Source organism: Oreochromis aureus, linkage group 20 (genome assembly GCF_013358895.1).
Source record: "Oreochromis aureus strain Israel breed Guangdong linkage group 20, ZZ_aureus, whole genome shotgun sequence".
NCBI lineage: Eukaryota > Metazoa > Chordata > Actinopteri > Cichliformes > Cichlidae > Oreochromis > Oreochromis aureus.
Window position 1 is genome coordinate 21,481,817 of NC_052961.1, and position 18,313 is coordinate 21,500,129.

Sequence of the window (18,313 nt, forward strand, 5' to 3'; positions counted from 1 at the left end):
CTCTTATTGAATGATCTTCTAACTGGCGGACCTGATTCAGGTTTTATTGAAATTTTAGCTATCTGTTATATATTAGCTGCATTATTATAATCATACCTACCTACTGCAGACCACCAGAGTAAATAACCACATATATTTCCCCCCTCCGAACCAGTTTGAACCTACATTACCACATCAGCGGTAACCACTGTCTCCTAAGCTCACATCTCCCAAGCGCACGAATAAAGACAACAAACTTTCCTCTGCAGCTTTGCACCGTGCGCGTCTTTCTTTAAAACAAGTACACAAGCACGCCGCAGACGGTTACTCACGCTAACCCATGTGCATTCACACTTTCTGGAAGACAAGAATTGACCCCCCCCCCCCTCTTCCCCATTTCCCTGGCTCACATTATTTTTCTGGCGCACATAAAAAGACACAAATGGCACTACGTTAAAAAACACACAACTAAAATATATAATTGTAAAACAGTGTGAATGTTTACATCATCACCATTTTCTGAAATACCCTTGCCCATTTGTGGATGAGCAGTTCAGTCGTTGCATTGCACCATTCTGCTGGAAAACAAACAGGCATCACACGCCGTGAGGCGAGAGATGGGGAGGGAAACCGAGAGGGACACGTACCTTCAACCGGGATGCAGCGACACTTGATTTCATTAAAACGGCCCCTTGTTTGTTTACAGCGTTGCTGCATTCAGATATCCGCCGTCTGAGTCTCCGTGTCTGCCGTTGAGGACGGCAACGGATGCAGGGAGGAGGGAGAGCACTAGAGATCTCCTCGCCGAAATAATAATCCCCGTCCACGAGGCATCCAACTCTCGGTACAAAAAAAAAGATTATATAAAGAGAAGACAACTACACGTTCTTCTAACTAACGATCACCAATAGATAAGCGACCGCGTTCTAAAACCTATGATTTCATTCAAATGTATTGCTCGGAACACGCACGACCGCACATCCGTCTCTTGCGGATAATTGGCGCATTTTGCGTTCGGATGTCGTCGGGTCTCTGCAGCTGCCACTGAGATAATTAAGAGTGAGCAGTCTGTATCTGACAAGCTTCCTGTGGATCCTCATAGGCCGCCTGCTTTCGCCGTGCAGTGCTGGTCTGCAGTGGTTGACGTGTGTTTTTCGGCTGAGGCAGCGCGCTAAAACCCAGAAGGCGCTGTTTACAGAAATTAGCTTCACCAAAGATACCCAGGAGAGGAAACGAACCAACTAAGAAAATTAGGCTAAGTTTTGGGGGTTGCTTTTTTCTTTTTTCTTTTTTTTCTTTTTTTTTTTTAAAGCTTTAGTATTTATGCAGGTTTATATCTGCGTGGTTGTGATTATGTAGTATTTGGTAGTTTTACATCACCAAGATTACCACTAATTTCACGATTTTGTGCACATCTATGTTTTGCTACAAACAAAAGACCCAAAACAAAACATTACATCATATATTTGAAAAATGTACAGAGGCCTTATTGACTGCTTGACATTTTTATATCCTGACCCATCACGCCAGGCAGACGCTTGGACATGCTTTTAACAGGGCCTGCATGTAGATGTTGATCAGGTGTGTTGTTAACCAGAAGCGATACAGTTATTTGGGATTAAAAGTATCTGGTACAGAGATGCATTTGGTGGCTGGATGTCCTGATCTGGTAAATAAGAGGCAGATTTCACACACATGTGTGTCAGCTTGACCACACAGAAGCTGTCACACATTTTTCTCTGCTTGTTCTGGTCCATCATCACTTCCCATCTGACAGATGAGCGCGTTAACGGTGACTACATGTCCTGAATAGGGCTTCTATTTTTATTTTGGCACCATGGAGGTACTAATAAACAACCCCAACCCACCCAAAAAAGTTTGGATGCTGTGTAACATGTTATTAAAAACAGAATCCAGTGGATGGAAAGTGGAGCATAGAAAAGATATCAAATGTTTAAACTAGGACATTTTACTACATCATGAAACATATTAGTTATGGCAGAAGCACACCTCTAAAAAACTGGGATAGTTGCAACAGAAGGCTGGAAAAGTGGTACTAAAAAGAAACAGCTAGAGAATAATTTTGCATTTAATTAGGTTACAGGTCAATAACATGATTAAGCATAAAAAGAGCATCTTATTTTGCCAGAGTTTCTCAGAAGTGAAAATGGGCAGAGGTTAACCAATCTGCAAAGAAAATGCTTCATCAAATTGTGGGACCATTTCAGAATAATGTTTCTCAGCACAGAATTGGAAAGAAGTTTAATTTATTATCATCTACAGATTCTAATATCATCAAAAGTTCCTAAGAATCTGGAAAAGTTTCTGCGCACAAAGACCAAGGCCGAAAAGCAGTACAGTACTAGATGCCTGTGACCTTCTGACCCTCGGGAAACAATGCATTAAAACGAGGCATGATTCTGTCATGTAAATAACTGCATGGGATCAGGAACATTTCCAGAAATCTCCAAAAATCATTGTATGTGAACAGAGTTCACTGTGCCATCTACAAATACAGGTTAAAGCTCTATCAGGGGAAAAATAATCCAGAGCATGGTGCTGCCGTCTTTTCTTTGTGAAAAAGAAAATTGTTCTGTAGTTTGGCAAATAAAAATGTAAAATTATTTTTGGAAAATCCATTTGACAGCAAAGGTTGTTATCAGTACTAAGATCAAAAACCTGCATGTCTGACAGTACAGGGATGTTTTGGGGCCTATGGTATTTGCAGCATGCAGATCTGGAAAGGCACCATTGTGGCTGAATAAGGTACATGCAGGTTCTGAAGCAACATCTGTTCCCATCCTGTCTTTTTTAAAGATGGCCTCGCATATTTCAGAAAGAGAATGCTAAACCATCTACTGCAGCTAATACAACAGCATTGGTTCATGGACTGACTGTCCACCAACTGAAAACATTTAGAGCATCGTGAAACAAAAAATACAACAAAATAACTGGTAGTTTATCTGACTGACAAATTGATGAGTCAACCTTGATTAAAAGGAGCTTCTCAGCAAAATCATCTTTAGATGTTTTTCCTCTGCCCTTTATTACTCTTCAATAGATTGTTCTGGCATGATTTTCCAGTTCTGAAGATTTCCATTGCAGATATGTGTGCTTTGATTTTGAATGTAATTCTGTTCCTGAAATCCCAAACAAACACATTTGAAAAAGCTCAGCTTCGAAGCCTCTTTCCAGAAATCATGACCCACTTACTCAAACAATGCACAAACCTCGTTGTGAGCACTTTTATGTAGGAAGTATTTTCCCTCTACTGAACTACACCCACCAATGTATCACTCCACTGCAGAAGAAACTGCAGAAAAATGTAAGAAGAAGCTCGTACTACTGACATTGGGACAGTCTCTAGGGCCAGGAGGAAAATAGATATATTTGACTACATTTGAGTGGCATCTATGAACCCCACAGACTCTATGTCTCTAGGCAGCTCGCCATGTCTACTCTATGAGCCCTTATAACATTGAAAGCACACAACCTACTCCTTAAATTAAACTTTTAGATATTTAGTTGGTGAGTAGGTTGCCGTTTTTAATTTGCGCCTTAGTGCATTATTACGTGTTTCAGGATGGCAGGTGGCCACCAACAGGCGCAGCTTTACAATGATTCCCTGACGTAGCCCATGGTAGTCTTCTTCACTGTGCACACTCTGTTTATATATTTGATTAGGTCTGTTTCTGCGTGCTGACTGAGCGGGAAAAACCTTGTCATTTTTTACTCAAGCGAATCCACCCACATGCTGCTTTTTGAGATATTTTATTTCGGGTTTTCCTCAATTCACAGATCTGCTGCAGCGATTCCTAGCTTTGGCAAAGCTGTGAGAGCCTGTGCATTGCCAATAAGCTGCTACACCAGTGTAGCCTCCTACTCAGAATGCCACCAGAAATCATTTAATAAATGAAGGTCAAAGCAACAAGAGACATTTTATTGTCAGATTTTAAAAAAAAAGATTTAAAACATAAATAAATAAATTTTAAAAACGCACACACGGTGACTGACACTTGTGATGGACCCTCAATTTTTTGGCACCCTGAATTTCATTCCTGTTATTTAAGTATCCCCTTTTCTTTAGTGCATCCTCATGTTATTCGTGTCAGGTACATAAATGACATCAAGCACTCGTTTATCAAAAAAAGCAGAGAGGCTTTCTGTTGCTTCAGCGTCACCTGGATTTCGTGCTTTAGCGAGACACATTTCTGTCTTGGTGCAAGGCTGGATCCCACCTGTCTGAGACATCAAGCCATAGCAGAACGAAAAGGCCCAAGCTTTGCTGGAAGCTGGAGTTGCCTTAAAAAGATGTGCTTTGGCAGGTGAAACAAACAGATCTAAAGCAGAGCATTGTAGATGGACACCCCTCATTATTTGCTTTAATGATATTCAGTGCCAAATAATTTCTCTAAGCACAGGATAAATCCTCTGAAGAAGCTTTCAGCAGGTTTCCAAGTAAAAGCAGACAGTGTTTAGACTACACACGCTCACACAGACAGACTATAATACACTAGTGTGAACCCCATTAATTCTCTAAACATACACCAAACATGACCAAACTCTTTCTCACTGCACCTTAAGTAAAATTCTAGGAAACACAGGTACGACTCTGCGTGGCTAAACATGGTGCGAAACCGCTGTCTGACCGAAGCTTTGGAGCACTGTGACTCTGGTGAGATGGAGCTGAAAGTGATTAATGTTCTGTTCGACTCCACTTCCTGCTGTGATAGGGATAGTGTTGCCAGGCAACTGCCGGCGGCCTTTCGTTGACTGTTTTGGCTCTGTGTTAAATCTGAGGTGGCCTTGCCTTCTCTTGTTCTTGCACGTACCTGCTCAGATGGGATTTCTCGTACAGATCGATGTTTTGATAACTGCAAAAAAAAGAACGAAAAAAGAGCTCCAGGTAAATCAGTGTTCCTCCATGAGCTCACAGACTGTTAGACAAACGTAAGGTACAAAGTCTTCTCTCCTTTATAATAATTCATCAGCATGTATTAAAATATTTAAGGGATAAAAGTGTGGCGGAGCATCTGTCTTTCTCTGCAGGGCAGTCAAAGCAAGCAGAAACCTCTTAACTCCATTAATCATTAAGTAGTGGCATAACTATTAAGTGACTCTTGCGGCTAGCCTGTTAGAAGCCAGGAAGTCATTTTTTCCATCTCAGACGCTGACGTGAAGTCACTAGAACAGAAACAACTAGAACCTGTTTCTGCACCTGATAGCATGTGGGGGGATCTTCATTTTTTTTTAGATTGCACCAATGCAAATGTGTAAATGTTTACATAAAGCTGTGTCTCTATGTGCTCCACCTGGCTCCTCTGCTGACATGGTAAACAGATGCTCTTGTCACCAAGCTGACTGGTTTACACAACAGAGAATTACATGTCATCTGCAGTCATCACAGCTACCTCTACACGATGGCACAGAATATAAATTATTATTATTTTTTTCCCCGCACTTGTGGTTGTCCTCATTAATGCTTTGCATTTGTTAAGAAAGTCTGAATTTGCAGCAACAGATCTTTTCTAGGAAACAAGTGAACCGTAGAGCTAAAAATAGCAAATTTATTCTACAAACATGGCACACCATGGTTTATTTACACATCCAGTATAATTATAGGTCAAGCTGATCATTTAACTGGAGTTATTTTTGTGTTCATATAGGTTTAATTCAGTGGCGGTTCCATTTTTGGTGTCTCCCAGCTCCTCTTAGCTGCTAAATGGCCCGGTATTTTTACTAACCAATCGCTAACACAGTTTTTGTGTGGCCTTTTTGTTGAAAAAAGCAGCCTGCTATAGGGGAAAAATTGGAGAATGGTACGAGTAAACCTAGATACTAGTCAGATTCAGCAAGACAGTGTGTTTGATCTGGCCCAATGGATGACTTTGCAAAGGGTAAATATGGCAGAAAAGGAGGGCAACATTTTTGGACTTTTAGCCATATTTTGCACTAAGATGTGTTGCATTGTACGCCATTAAGAACCTTGAGAGTGACTGTGTAAACCCCTCCTTTCATCCAAGGAAGAATTCACAATCGTTGTAGGTTTAACAGCCTTCTGACTGACTGCAGCGTTACCTATGGCCTGTTGTACTTCACCAAAATAAGATAATGAAACCCAGGGGCCAAGCTAATGTGTTCCTTTGATATTGGACAGGAACATTTCTGTGTAATAACAGAAGACCATCCAAAGACATCTGAGGAAAAAAAGCCTGTCAACACATATTAAAAAATTAACACATATTGTCGCACTCAAGATGTCTCGGGCTGTTCATCTTCTATTCTGGTAAATGAACAGTTTATTAAATGTAAACATTTTCAGAGCTCTTGAGATCAAATTGTGGTCCATGAAGTAAAATGAGTTTGACACACCTGAACTAAACACACTATAAATGCCAATAATACTGGTATTTCACCATGTCAAATTCATTTTACATCACCATGTAATATAATCTTATGATAAGTAATACTGGATATTAAATACACGTTTGCTTCACATTGCAAAGATGCTTCCCAGTGAACTAATGGTTCATTATTTTCTCACTTCAAGGTGTTAACGGGCTAAAGTGTCATTTTTTAAACATCTGGTCTAGCTTCTGCAGGTAAACCACATGGCAGCTTGCAGCACAGACATCAACTGGTCATTAATAGTGTTTTTGATACAGGTAAATGGATGTAAGTGAGGTGTTAAGCTGTTCGGGCTTCTAGTTGTCCTTGCAGTAACACTTCCTTCGAGACAAGCAGATGTAGAAAGGGTCTCGTGAGGGAGGAAGAGAAATAAAATGTAACAGTGATCTTTGTTTAGCCCAAGTCTGGCCTGCTCTCGGTTTCCATAGCAACACTTTCAGTTTTGTGTTTGAGTAGACGAGCAGGGATGAGACGAGGTCACTCGACAATCACGTCTTAGAGAAAAAGCCCACATGGACGGCACATGCTTCAGTAAAAGCCAAGCTGTTTGTAATACTGGCACATCTTATTTTCCCATCGCTTAGCAACAGGCCGTCCTTTAGCCATGTGCAGATGGATAGCAGAAAGCAGTTACTCTAAATCACGGAGAAAGGGCTTCAGGTGTCAGCCTACATGAGGCACTGTGAGCACTAACAATGGATACAATCGGGAGGCAGGGTCCCCATTGTTTTCACTAACCAGTTAAAGTCGTCACAACTGCAGTTACATGCTTTGTTATTAGAACTGTGCATAATAACATCTGTCAGGCAAAACTGACATGACTCATGGCAGATCTATTCAGTGCAAAAGGCAACCTCTGGGGCTAAAAAACCAAGCGGTACGACCTAAGCGCCAAAACCTGCAGTTCCTCATATAGCCACTTGAGGCTGGCTCCAAAAGTGAGTCAATTCCCATAGATTCCCATGTTAAAATGTCCAACTTTACAGCGGTAAATTTTCAAATAACTCACCCATTTAAACTCTTTAAATGTTTAAAGTTGTCATTATTAGGGATTCTATGACAGGTGGATGCTGTCACAGGCTGCTGTAGCCTTGACCTATTCACTGGACTTAACCTTAGCGAATTCGACTCACTGAAGTTGCAATAACACTGCTTTTGTGTGAATCTGAAACAAGCTGTTTCATCTCCTATCACTTTAAGCCGGCTTTCTTCCTTTATGCCATATGAAGGAAATCGTTCTCTCATCGCCATCATTCTGCTCATCTTTTACATACAGATTATGATTTAAAGTTGCATCAGTAAAACCAACGATATAATTATTCGTCGATATTGATATATTCTGAATAAAGAGAGCATGAGTAAGAGACAGCGCATTTCCCAGGTTGTATCTTTAATACCTGTTAATCCACTCCTCAGGGCAAAAGTAAGGAGGTGATGCATGTCAGCTGTTCCCAAATGAGTCGCATGATTCTCAGTTAATTAACTATGTGGGAAAACAATGATAATCCTCTGTCTTTGCAATAAGAGCCGTTCCCCTGCACTCAGTCAAAATTATGTCATCCCCTGAACATGCCAAGAAAGACCAATGACCCGTTCCAAAAAAACCCCCAAATTCGAATAAACCTTTGATTTTTAGAAAGTTTCAGATTATCTGCATCTCTCCTAAATTCAGGTATATAAAGATATGCAGATATATATTCAGTTTATGACTGAGCATCTCTTGTGACTCCCTGCTCTGGTGCCATCATTGGCGTAAGAGAGAATCAGAATGTGAAGCAGAAGCAAACAGAGAGTCATTACTCAGCTAAGAAAATATCTGGCCCTGCACAAGACTAGAACTGAGTAAAACCCAGAGTTCTGCATGTTATCTGTGCTAAGAGCCCATTAAACCAGGGTGGAGAGGTTAAAACACTGACCCGGAGGGCTTGTTTTAAGAACACTTTGCTTATTTCCATCACTTTCCAATTCTCAGTGTCTGTGTCTGTGGCCACTAGTGGCACATCAAGCCCAGATGAGGAGGTCTTCTCTCCAGCTCTCAAGTCAAACGGCAACAACTGTGCTCCAGGGGAGACAGAAAACCTCGTCTGCGTTATGGAGTGCAGTGCTGTAATAAGGGCGAGAGGAATGTATGCAGACCTGAATGTCTCTTTATCCTTGGAAATGATGGCTTCAAGTTAAGATTCACACTTTTCTCTAATTTAAATTGAGGAGCAGAGTGGTTATTGATCATATATAACACAGCCATGCACTTCCAATGCAATAGAATAGAAAAATGGATGCTTCTTTTGGAAATCAGAGCTTTTCGCAGGAAATGAAAATGAATTTAATCTTTTTTTTCTTCCCTTAAAAGCGTCAGAGGACTAAATATGGAAACATTCCACTGTATTAGGCTCATTGCTATATGATACAGGAAGGGAGTGTAACTGAGAAGTTGAGTGGATATACCTCCGGAGTCATAACAAAGAGAAGATTAAGTATCATGAATAAATCTGCTGCACCTTCACATAAATGAAAAGTCCACCAAACCATAAATCAAATGTTTGGCTCACAAGTAAGTTGCAGAGAGACACAAAACTGAAAGAGCAGCTCCTTGAGGGGAGGAGAAGGAAGAGAGAGAGAGAGCACGAAATAGTTGCACTGAATGTCCCTTGGCCTTGAAGACAAGTGTCCCATTGCACCATCAGATCAGGGTGTTTACGTGTGCCTTTACTTATTCATCACTAGGCTGTGAATAATGGAAGACACACGAGGAGGATCCTTGTCAGCAGGCTTGAACGTGCACAGAGCTAAGAAAAAGCAGCTCTCTATTTTTACTGGCAATTTCAACAAGTCACTTGTATGTCTGTAACTTACTGTACATCTATTCAATTAATGAACATGTCAGATGGTCTCAGATGGTGCTAAAATTGGCCATCATGCACAAAGCACCCTTCTCAAATCGCATCATTAGCTGTTTATTATTATCAGGCCCTGGAACGAGGGCTCCCCTGAGCATTGCTTCTTCTCATTTCCCGTGAACTCTGGCCTTCACAGTGCCAGCCTAAACAAAACTCGACTGCCCTGATTGCATAAACTGATTCATGCATGACTGCACTGCAGCGACTCCAGCATGAGTAAGAGGCTTTCATAAACAGGTTTTAGACTCCCCCCCCAATGTCTAATCAATCCTCTGTCTTTGCTTTGTCCCGCCAGCATGTGGTTTGCTCCATCCCACAATGCACTAGTGGCAGCAGTCGGCACAAAATGCCAATTCAGCTGCAGCTCAGGAAAACAGGCCCAGCCCCGTGTTAAGCTGGGACTGGCCATTGCAGTCATTATATAATGCTGCTGATGCCCATGGCAGAGCATGATTAGGGAGCGAATGACTCAGTTACTTTGGTGCTGCAGGATGTATCTATTATTCAGATGTGAGTTCGTCCTCAGTTGCTCTCCCTTGAGCCCGTCTTCCAGCCAAAGCTGGACAGTCGCTCAGGAGTTACTGTGAAGAAGCATCAGAGGTGAAGAGCTCACTGCAGCACGCCTCCAGCAGTGAGCAGTTCAGTTTCAAGAAACATAAATTATTTCTGCAAACAGGAAAATTCACAACTTAATTCTGCCAAATTTACTGGGAAAGCCATGAACGTGTGACAGTGGAGCTACAGGAAAGCGATATGTCAGAATGTTTTCTGTATTAGTTACGTCTCGATTTAGAAAGTCGCAGGATGTCACAGAGGAGTCATGTTTCTGCCCACCTGACTAATGTACGTCCACTATTTACTCTCCATTAAGCTCTCTCTCATTAAGCGTCCACTATTTCACTCTGTCTGCGTGCCATTTGCAAGTAGCACATAGTGCACACTTGAACCTTCTGCTGCAACGGAAAAACACTGAAGGCTGCAGTGAGAATTAACCAAAGCAGCCTTTAGACTTTTGTCCCATTTATATTATCAGTAAATGCAATTTTTTTTAATTTAAATTCTTAATGTAGTATCTTTAATTGCAGTTTTAGTCTGTGGTGTTCTGTGGGTCATTTAAATAGACTATTTCTTTAATGACTCCTTTTTCCGTTCTTCAGCTGTGAAATCCGCTTGATGTCTAATTTACAAAGCTACTGCAGCATTGGTACCATCAGACCAGTTGGCTAATATCAGGCTTAGTCGTATCAAAGCACAATCCAGAATCAAAGTAAAAAGCCTGATGCTACAGAAAACGTGAGAGGGACGGTGTTACAGTAAATTAGCCGGGGTTTTTTTCGAGCTTGTGTCTCTCTGTAATGATCTTTTTCTTCGGGAACAGCCTTGTGTTGAGCTTCAAGGGATTTAAAAGGCTCTACTTTGCTCCGTGTTGCCTATTAATCACAGGCCTCGGCTTTCCCTAATGTGTGGACTTTTTCTGGGAACTGGGGTTTAATGCTTGGTCACTATTACAATTGCAGTGTCTGCTGTCATTATCAGAGAGCTGCACTTGAAAACAGGGAATAAAATTCTATATTTAAAGGTATAGTTCACTTGAATACATAACTTCTCACTGTTAATGGATTTTTACTTGCACTGAGTTTATTTTTACATCGGATTCAACACTAATGACAGAAACAGAGACCTTTCAGTTTGTTTGTTTCGCCAGATATAAAAATCCTGTAGTTAGTCCTTTTTCTTAATCTGCCCTTTTTTCCCAAATAAACCCATAAACTTACACACACACATAATATTTAGTTTCCTGTCCCTAATACTGTATTATTGTGTTATTATTTTGTAATCTGTATCCAGACTGGAAGCTTATTTAAAAGGCTTTGAGTTAATCTCCTTATTTTTTATCTTAAAAAGGAGGAAGCATATAACCCATACGTTTACAGCAATCATAAAGACAATTTGTCTTTTTTTAAAAGAAACGTTTGAGAAACATAATAGTATATAATGTCACTGATCATGTGTAAAAACAAGCTGGAAGAAAGTGGATGTATTTACACAAGTCTTAGGTTATCTCTTGTTCCTTGTTGGCGTTTATAAAGTCAGAGGAACTGCAGTCACGACTGATATGGAAGATTACAGCCAAAAATCAAACTTATCTGTAAATTATACATTCTGTATATGAAAACATAAAGGTTAGAAAAATGCTCTAATACATAAATAGATTTACACTAATAGAGATACAGTTGGTTTTTTTCTATAACAGAAAGATGGATGAGAAAATATATACTCCTCCTGGGTCTTTAAAATGATAGATTAAAGCCAGCAGGCAGTTAGCTTAGCTCAGCACAAAGCCTGCAAAGGAAGGAAACCCTAACCGGTCTTGTTCCTTATTTCCTGCAGAACTGCAGAAAGTGTAAAAACAACTGCTTCTGTTTTGTTTTAGTGTTGTTTGGGAGCTTTTCTTGCAGTTACCGAAGTCAGTCTGAGTGAACGAGTAGCTTGAAGGCTTCTTGGCTGATTTTCAGTTTATCACCCTTCTGAAAGCTGACAGCTGGCTTGCATTATTAACCATCCAGCATCTGTCTGGATTTCACAACATTACCCCTCACCTCCCCTCCTCCAAATCCTGCCTGCAGGACTCAGCTCTCGGTGGCTCTAATGAGGAGAGAAGACGTGCAAGATTGCAGTGAAGAGAAGCCTGAAATGAGGCCTGATGACAAAAAAAGCTGGTCTATTCACTGTGCTGTCTCTGAATACACTCGGTCCTGCTGGTTTTATTTTTTTACTTATCTATTAGGATGTGGTTTAGATACGTCAGACCACCAGCACCATGCTGGGTCCCAACCCACGAATGTTTTTATTAAAATATAACCTAAGTGACAAATTATTCTAAAATTTGGCAAGTTGTCATGTCAAAGTTTCACTTGTGCAGACCTCGACATTTGTAATGTTCTCATAAATATGGATGCCATGACTATTTCTGTCACCTAGTGTTCAGTTAAAGTGAGTAATACCATTTCATCAGCTGTCAAACAAGAGAGAATGGGTTGTGCAGAAGGATATTCACACATGAAAACTTTCATTTTAACAATCATTTCACGTCCTGTTAGTAATTTTAAAACTGACCCAAATTAACAGTGTTGCATGAAAAAGAGGGAGCGTTTCAAATGAATATTTAACATGTCATTAGCCTCATTAGTTAAAGTGGTTTATTTTATTTAAAACAAGGAAAGAGCGCCTCACTGAGAGGTGCACGCAACCAAAGGTAGATCGTTCTAATGAGAATATTTTTAATCAGATTTTTCTTTTTAGCAATTTTAGAAAGATGAGATTATTTAACAATAATGTTGTTAACAAATTACTTAGTTAAAATAATGGAGAAGAGCAGTGAAACTTTGAACTTTTCATGGGCAAAAGTGGAAATATTTCATTTTGTGGCCTCATTTATATTTCCATATTTAAGTCAAGCTACACTTGAGGGATGACTTGACCAAATATATCTTTAAAATCATGCAAACCAAATGACTTTGGTGCTGTCCCGAAGTTTCTTCAAGCAACACGATGGCATTGGTGGCATGGGGTGCAGTCATAAACTCTGCTGCAGACATTTATGTCTCCCTGAGGCTTAAAGTGAGTTCTGTAAAGCTGTACACTAAGGGAGGGAAAGAACTTGAAAAATAGGATAGGCGATGCATCAGTAGGCTTGTAGACTTGTACTGACTGGCTAGTTAGAAAGATCATGCTGGAAAGGATGTGCAGCAGGTTAGGGTAGTTAAGAATAAGATGGAAATTTGCCAACTAGTGACTGTGTGTGAAAATCGAAGGATTACTTCGAGGATCTGATTCATGTTTGTAGAAAATGAGAGAAAGGAGGGCAGAGGGAGGAAAGTTAATGATCAGGAAGTGCACAGGATTAGCAAGAAGGACGTGAAGGCATCTATCAAAAGGATTAAGAATGCAAAAGTGATTGGTCTAAATGACATACCTGTGGAGGTATGGAGTGTCTATAAGAGAGAGGAGTGGACTTGGTAATCAGATTGTTTAGCACAATCTTGGAGAGTGAGAAGGATGCCTGAGGAACAGAGAAGAAGTGTACTGGTACCAATTTTCAAAAACAGGGGTCACATGCAGAGCTGTAGTAACTACAGAGGGATAAAGCTGCTGAAGAGCTGTTGAAGCTAGGTTAGGGAGAGGTGAGATCAGCAAGAGGCAGCATGGCTTCATGCTATGATTTATGGTTTGGAGACAGTTGCACTGACAGAAAGACAGGAGGTCGAGCTGGAGGTGGCAGAGTTGAAGATGTCAAGATTTTCACTGGGAGTGACAGAAATGGACAAGATAAGAAATGAGTACATCAGAGGCACAGCTCAGGTTGAGCAGTTTGGAGACAAAGTTAGAGGGGCAAGGTTGAGATGGTTTGGACATGTGCAGAAGAGATAGCGGGATAGTCGCTGCCAGGCAAAGGAAAAAGCGGAAGACCTCAGAGGAGGTTCATGGATGTAGTGAAGTGGATGCTAGGGATAGAAGGAAGGAAGTAGAAAGATGATACGCTGTGGCAACCCTTAAAGTCGGCACCTAAAAGAAGAAGATGATTCATGTTTCCATATATCCTTATCATCCTTTCATTTTTGTTGTTTTTTTTTAGCACTAATTACCAAATGTAACCAAGTAAACAGCATATCTTACCCAGTTACATCCTTAACATTTAGCTCGAAACACCACTGTGACTCATAAGTACTCACTTCAGGAACTGCATTCATATTTCTTAGAAAATATCTTTGTTATTTTATATTAAAGGCAACTTTTTATGCTCATTTTCAGACTCATATTTTTTATTCTTTGTCTCTATAGTAGGTTTTCTTTCATAGTTCAGAATAATTCTTATGCATATTATACAGGGCGTTGATGATTATGTGTCTGTGTGCCTCCCCCTCTAAGGAACAGCAGAGTAGGCACTCTGGTAACATTTTTCAAAGACATCAAATGCATATAGTGAGATGCTACACCACACTGACTGCATTATTTATGGACTGCACTCTTTGCAATAAAGTGTTTTTGTAAGCTGCCAGTGATTTATCTGATTCTTTGCTCAGCAGTGATGCTGCAGAAAGGCTCATTTGTAAACACTGCAGCAACACAAGCCTACAAGCCTCCTTATTCATCACTCCCAGTCTCTCTAAGTTGACTCTTTGATGGTTAATAAAGGTTTGAACTGATACAAATCTGCTGACTATATAATAACTCACACATTCATTGGTTCCCTGGATAAGCTGAATGAAAAGATTTCATTTCTTCTACATAAAGTTTAATTTGACTATTATGAGTATGCAGACATAACAAAAGAATTTCCTAAAAAAAAAGGGTTTAGGTTTTTTTTTTTTAATGATTGAGCTCAGTTGTTATGTAATGTATTTTGTCTGAAGAGGAAGAGAGAATAATCCTCTTTATGAATAATGAAAAATTTACAGATTACATCCTCTCCCATTTTATGAAAAAACAAAAAAGCCCAAAAAACTGAGAGGTGGGCTAAGAGATGACATCCTGGGGTCAACTGTGCCGTCATTTATGACAGATGCTCGCTCAGAGGAAATGCATTTGAGTGCTCGTGTTTGTGTAGGCTACCGATGTTACGACTAAAACTCCTGAGGTCCTGGTGTTAGCAAGCGAGGGGAGCAGGGTTTGTAGTGTATTGAATTTTTGTTCGGAACAGCTGTGATGAAACTTAACCACAGAGGGGATGTGTTGGATTCAGCCACGCGTGATAATATAGGCATTAATCCACTCACTGACTGCACTGATTGCACTGCAGCTGTGGGAGTTTTGAATTATAGTTCAGTATTTAAGTGCTGTCCTCTCACAGTAGAAGGCTAGAAATATACACAACTTTTATTACAGTACAAAGAAGGATTTTAAATTTGTGTCCATATCCAGCCTCAGAATGATTGAGAGAAGAATGTGATGCACCAGCTTTTGGCCTGAAAGGGTCAGTTATATACTTTGTATATTTTCCACTTATCTTAGTTATTTTTTTTCCTCATTTGTTTTTATTTGGCTACAAAAATTGGATTGAAACATGTGCAAATAAACTGAAGGACCCCCCCCCCCCCCCCTTTTCTTAAGGATACTGATCATGTGCTGCAAACCCTATTTTAAAAATCTGTCTCTTTTGAAGGAAAATACACAGAAATGAGGAGTAGTTCAAGACTTTTAGTTAGATCAGCCTGGCTTAGCACAAAAAACTGAAAGCAGGGGGAAACCACAGACACTTGTCCATGTGATCAATGGTAGGTCCAAAAACAAATAAGTAAATACAAATTGTAGAAATTCAGCTCTCAGATGCTAGTTTGCCAAAAAAAATAAAAATCAAAAATAAAATCAAAAATAATAAAGGAAGAACTGGAGTTATATTGTACCTCTGTGTGTGTGTGGTTCTGAACTGTGTCCTCTGAAGAGATGAAGGGTTTCCTTATCACACTAAAAAAGCAGCTAAGCTCCTGTAGGCTATTTGTGACTCATTCAAAGCCCTTTTTTTCCTCAGTGCACCACCAGTCAGATGCCACATAATCAGCTGATTGCCCTATTCATGGACACCATCACCTCCAGTAAGGCACAGTCCAAACATCTTTCTAGAGAGACGGGGAGCAAAGGCAGGGAAAAGTGTACTTTCACTTTGGAGCTGATGTCAGTATTTTATGTAAACTTGTAAGTAATTTACTGAAAAGACACATTTTTTAACCAGAAATGAGCAAATGAGTCATTGAAATGACATCACATTTCTCACAGTCAGTAAGAGAATGAAAAACAATAACTTGTATGGGAGTCATGATGTTCTCACAACAATAAGTGTGACAAGAAAAGGAGGCACTGAGCATCTGGTAGCTCGAAGCCGTGTGCTGCTTTGTTCTAGAGAGTAAATCTAAAAATGAACATAACTACACATCTAAACATACTCTGTATAGAGAAAAATACAATATGGGGTAGAACACAACAGCAGTAGAAACTAAAAGTACTGAATCAGCAGTAAGTAACTCGGACTCAAATGCCTGAAAGTGACCATATTATGCCTGCTTTTTATTTTTATTACTTGGCTCCTCTTTGAGTTTCGGTGTTATTATACATCCCCAGACAGACAGCAGCCTGGGACATCGGGACTCATCAGTGACTCACAGTGTGCAGGATAACAGTGCCAACCTGGAGCCAACAGAGAGTGCTAATTGTGTCTGTTTGGACTCCAATGCATGACTCTGGGAAATGAAACGGCACAAACCAGTTCCTGTCACTGATTAGTATATTCTTTGGCCGCCTACACGGGACTGGTTGGTATTTATGATCTTAAGTTTGCTCAGCAGTGGAAAAAAAAGTAGATTTAACTACTTTATCCCAACCAAAATACAGAAATGTGAAATATTTACCCTGATAATTAGAGTAAAATGTGTATTTGGGTATTTAATGTGTCTGATGGTGGTGTATGCTCAGTGCTGCAGAATGAATGTTTAAGAACAGATGGGATAAGATATAGTAGACTATAATCTACATGCTCTAATAACTTGAAAGGAGTTAGCAGAGCATGTAGATCCACATGGTGTCTGCAGAATTACATAAACTGTGAGAGACTTAACACAGCCTAAATAAACCATTTTGGGTCACTCTTCTTACCTCCACACTTATTTTTTGATTATAATTGAGTGCACTAAAACGATGTTCTGTGTGTGCTCTGAGGGTTCATTCAGCTCAGATAAGCATGTGTAGCCTAACTCATCTGGTGCATGGGGTGTTAATAATCAGGCTAATGTGACCTTCAAGGTGATTCTCTGGGGTTCTGCAGCAGGATAAAACTTGAGTAAAGATGATTTAACTTTGGTCGGATAATGTTTCTTACATTTAATACAATGTAAGTGGACACTTTGTTAAGTACACCTTGTTAGTGCCACATTAGACCTTTGAGCTGCCTAAATTTTTGTAGTACAGTGAACTGACTGTAATGTTCAAAAACCCAGTTTGAGATGATTTAGGTTTGTGAGATGATGCTCTATGTGGCTGGAAGCCGCCATCAGAAGATGGGTCATAAAGAGATGGACATGGTCAGCAACAATACTCGGTTTACCTGTTCTTTGTTCTTCTGCTGCTATATCCCATCTGTGTCAGAGTTTGGCATTTTGTGCATCCAGAGATGATCTTCTGCACACCTTGGTTGTAACGAGTGACTATCTGAGTCACTGTTACTTTCCTATCAGCAATATACAGTGTGGTCATTCGTCTCTGATCTCTGGCATCTACCAAGCTCTTTTACCCAGACGATTCCTAAAGGCATCGAACTGTTTCCATGTGATCATCTGATTAAATATTTGTGTTAACATGCAGATGAACAGTTCTACCTTACAAAGCGGATGTGAGCGTACAGAGGAGGTGAGAACATAAAATAATGTGAAAGTAATATTAATATTAAATCCATTTGATTTCAGTAATAATGTGCATTCCTGATCTTTCATAACGCTTTTATGAAAGATCCAGTTATCTCTGGACGTCTGACATCAGCACAGACGTGAAGTTTTCCTTTCAGAGCACTGTGTGTGTGTGTGTGTGTGTGTGTGTGTGTGTGTGTGTGTGTGTGTGTGTGTGTGTGTGTGTGTGCAAACTGCCTGGCTGCATCTTACGTCAAACTACTGAGACACACATTCAAACACATCATGAACCTTTTCCCTCAGATCATACTCAGAAACTGAACAAATTCACCTTAACTATTGATTGTCTCATTTAGCTGCGTTGCCAAATGAGGAAGGATGACGACAACTTATATGGATGCATAAAGGTCAATAAAAGTCCTGTTCTATAAGCATGAATCATTGTGCTTGTGTGGAGCACATTAGGGCTGATGTGCAGGAAAAGAATAATATTTTCAGCCCTTGCAATAACTTGCTAAATGTGAGAGCTCCCCCTATTGATGAAATACAAAATTACAAAAAAAGAAAAAACAAAAACAAATCAGCAGCTGTAATTGAGTAAAAAACAGCCCATCTGTGTACAGGAAAAAAGCAGTC

The 18,313-nt window shown here is 40.0% G+C and overlaps 1 protein-coding gene across 2 annotated transcripts in view; it reads right to left on the minus strand.

The window, feature by feature from the left end:
* Positions 1 to 18,313, minus strand: part of amigo1 (adhesion molecule with Ig-like domain 1) — a 35,458-nt gene that overhangs the window by 5,763 nt on the left and 11,382 nt on the right. Inside the window, exons 3-4 of one of the 2 annotated variants that reach the window (XM_039604998.1) lie at positions 4,812 to 4,853; positions 627 to 817 (exon numbers count right to left, since the gene is read on the minus strand). The gene's annotated coding sequence lies outside the window, so the exon portion shown is untranslated. Of the gene's footprint in view, positions 1 to 626; positions 1,099 to 4,811; positions 4,854 to 18,313 lie in introns of those variants that run through there. The other variant, XM_039604997.1, reaches the window with a different exon arrangement.